The sequence below is a fragment of the Galeopterus variegatus genome, unplaced genomic scaffold (assembly GCF_000696425.1).
Source record: "Galeopterus variegatus unplaced genomic scaffold, G_variegatus-3.0.2 Scaffold1011, whole genome shotgun sequence".
NCBI lineage: Eukaryota > Metazoa > Chordata > Mammalia > Dermoptera > Cynocephalidae > Galeopterus > Galeopterus variegatus.
In genome coordinates this window covers 353,839-357,643 of record NW_007727122.1, presented here as the reverse complement: position 1 = coordinate 357,643, position 3,805 = coordinate 353,839, and positions in this window count along the sequence as shown.

Here is a 3,805-nt window from a genome sequence, read left to right as displayed (position 1 = left end):
ATGACTCCATTGGACCTTATCTTTCTATTGTGCCTACTAAAATTAGTATTTCTTTTCTGTTCTGATGACAAAATAACCTCCACTGATTGCAAAAAGCACTGCTTGATATTACAGCATGATTACTTTCAGAATAAATTGAATACAGTATTGTCTAGTAATAATTATTATGTTAAAGAGACTTTAGTCTGCAAGATAGGAACAAATGCTGTCAATTAGAGACAATAAACAATAAACCAATACCCAAACTGTACTAATGCATTAAACATAATTAGCCTTAGATTTTAAAAAATATATTCAAAGGCAAAGCCAAGTTGTTCTCTGGGAAGATGTTGTGATTGCCAAGTGCAGCTACGTCACCTCTTTATCTGAGGCAGACTGAGGCCCAGAGGAGAGCACAATGTTGAAGAAGAGGCTTAGGTAGTGCTTTTATTTTTTATTGTCCTCTGGTCCCACTAGAGTAAGTCTAGTTCAGGTCCTTGTCAATCAACATACATTCCTACATCTCATTCATAGGTTCTACTCATTCATGCTACACACAAATCAAACTACCTTAAAAAAAAACTAATGAGTCATCCTTTGCCAACCTGATATTTCTTGCATCAGTTAGAATTGGTTAGATCGTGGTGAGGCAACAAATATCCTCCCAGGTCTTAGTGGCTTATCATAAGTTTATTTTTTGCTTAGGCTGCATGTTCAATTCTAGTTGGCAGTGGGGCTGTCTTTTGTATACACACAGACCTGGGTGGAGGAAGGCCATAATGGGTCACGATCCTCACAACTGAAGGAAGGAACATAGCCAGTCACACACTGATACTTAAATCTTCTGCCTGGAAGTAACACCCATGACAGACACTCACGTTTCTTTGGCCAAGGCAATTTACATGACCACACCTACCTTCAAGGGGACAAGGAAATGCTATCCTACTATGTGCCTGCAGAGAGAAATGAAATATTTGTGAACAGCCCAAGTAACTCCTACTTCCACAACAGAAAAATATGAAAAATATACAACCTTATGAGAAAGTACAATGAGGACCATTAAAATATCTTGTAAATATTTTTAAACTTCCATAGAAAAAAAATTACTTCAGCACATCAAATAGTATTAGTTTTTTAAACAAATTACCGTTCAAGATTATATACAGTTAATTTTCTATTATTATTTTCTCTCTGGAAAATCTAAAATTTCTCTCCTCAGTAGTTTTGGCATTATCTGCATAATTATTTCGTTTAGTAGCAAATATAATGTATGAAAAGGCATTTTTCTACTATTTAGTATTCCACGAATTTTCCTGTTTTATTTTATTTTTAACTGCTTATAACAACTAAAACTTCACATATTCTCGGCTGGCCAGTTAGCTCAGTTGGCTACAGCACAGCCTTATAACACCAAGGTCATGGGGTTTGTACCATGTCAGCCACCAAAAAAAAAAAAAAAAATGTTCATCTAGTCTCAATTAGACATAGTCACAGTCTAAAATGATATAATTTCATCTCCAATATCAAATTTTATAGAGAAGATATTTGATATGAGAAAAATATCTGAAGTGGTTTATGATTTTTGCACCCCTCTGTTCAAAACTTTTAAAACTTTTGAGCACTTACCTATTCGGATCCTAATTCTAATGTTCGGCAAAGATGGCTAGCTATTTACCATAAATTCAAAATTTCTCCCTTCCTCCTTCCATAGTGTGGAGTTATCACCGGAAAATAGCTGCCAAATACAGCTAATAGATTATGAACAGAAGTTATTTATTTATTATCATTATTTAGAAAGCACATATAAGGCCCATACTCTGTGCCAGGTATATATAAGTGTTTGACAATTATTAACTCATCTGTGCATAACAATCTCGTAAGGTAAGTCGTATTATTGCCCCATTTTACAGATGAAGAAACTGAAGGTCAAAGCAGTTGAGTAATACAGGGGAACACAGCTAATAAGTGACAGAGATGAGATTCCAGCCCAGGAAGTCTAATTCCAAAGGCTATACCCTTAACCACTACATTATGCTTCCTTTTAGGCCACAGCCTTCAAAAAGAAAGTGGGGCTTCTCCATGTTCTCTTCTGCAACTCTGTGGCCCATGGGGATAGCAGAGCCACACAATTGTGGGAGCCTGGGTTTCTGATTAGCCACAGGGAAGCAAGCTGCACACTGGCCAGGAACACCCACACTAGACTGCCACATGAATGAAAAATAAACTTCTTTTAAGCCAAGGCACTGAAATTTTTATTTTTCTTGTCACAGCATCTAGTATTTCCCCCTACTAATGTTCGTGGCAACCAAGTTCCATCACAACTTGTCTTAGTCTGGAGTCAGGAGACCTGGATTCTAGCCCCAGCACAGTCTCTGACGTAATAGATAACCTTAAGCAAGCACTTCTTCTCTCAAGCCCACATTTGAAAAGTAAGGGGGGTTGATATGCATTACTGACACTGAGACAAAATAAGGCTGGAAATGGTCACAAATGCGAAAGATGTATGTTGACTCCAAGGGGAAGAAATGGGAGAACAAGGTTTGTGGTCCTTGGCCAAGAGAATCCATGAGGATCAAACAAGGAGTGAGATGCAGTTCTAGTTGGAAGATCAGAAGCTAGTCTACAAACAAAAAGGAGTTATGTCTTGGAATTTCCTTATGAGCAGTTGCTAGAAGATGGATTTTTCTGTTTAAACCAGGCTGAACATGCACTGACTGTGTGGGATTGGCTCTGTACCCAGTTTGCCCACTCTACAATATGATGGCATCGTCGTTGGCATGTTGGGATATCTGATCTACCAGCACCAGCTCCTGGGTGCCAGCTTCACCTCATACATTGACTCTCTATAGCCCCAAATAAAGTTCTTCTTTTAAAGTAGTACTGGATGTCAGAATGTACATTGCTAACTCTGTGTGTGTGTGTGTGTGTGTGTGTGTGTGTGTGTGTGTGTGTGTGTGTGTGAGTTTTAATGCTTTTATTATTTTTAAACAAATGGCCCCAGATATAGGGGACCAGGGGACACTGTTAATTTTGTAAGGATAAGAATATACCTTAAGAAAAATCATTTATGAGAAACCAATATGTGTTTGTATCTAAAAGAAGCTGGAAAATGTAAATATCAAAATATCTAATCTACTCGGACAGATCTGGGTTTTAGAAATATATCTTTGATTTGGTGTGGAAGTTGGATGGGAGCTGAAGATTGAAGCAAAAGGCCAGTTGAGAACCAGTTACTATTTTCTCCAGGTGGGAAAGACAATGAGATTTTGACTAAGGTATGGGTGGCAGAAGGAGAGAACAGAAAAGAGAGAGATTTCGCCTATTGAATGTAGGAAGGGATAGAGAAGGGAAGAGAGATGAGGAAGAAGAAAAGATTTAGAAGGAAAAGAAGGAAGAAGTGGTGAAAGCAGAGGCTAATGATCCCAGCTCTCTACCTAGAAACCTGGATGAATCCTACGATTCTTCTAGGATGCCCTCTGATTCCCCACACGGCCTATCTGCAGAGCGACCTGAATGGCAGCAGAAAAGGATAGTCCTCTCTCCCCCATATTATCGTGTAATATCAGCCTCAATCTATCCCTACAGTAAAGTCAGTATTTCACACACATCTTCCATTGTTCCAAATATGGGTTTGGTAATCAAGAGTACAGAAGGCAAAGGGGAGACTTCCAAAGGCTCAAAGCACCACAGGCAGGACAGTCATAGACTAAGTTGTAAATGACATGAAGCTGACTTGGCTTCACATTCAGTCCCAGACAGGCAGCTCTCCTCACCTGCCACAGTCCCTGCCTGATGCAAAAGCACAGGGTTCAAGAGAAAGAACTAG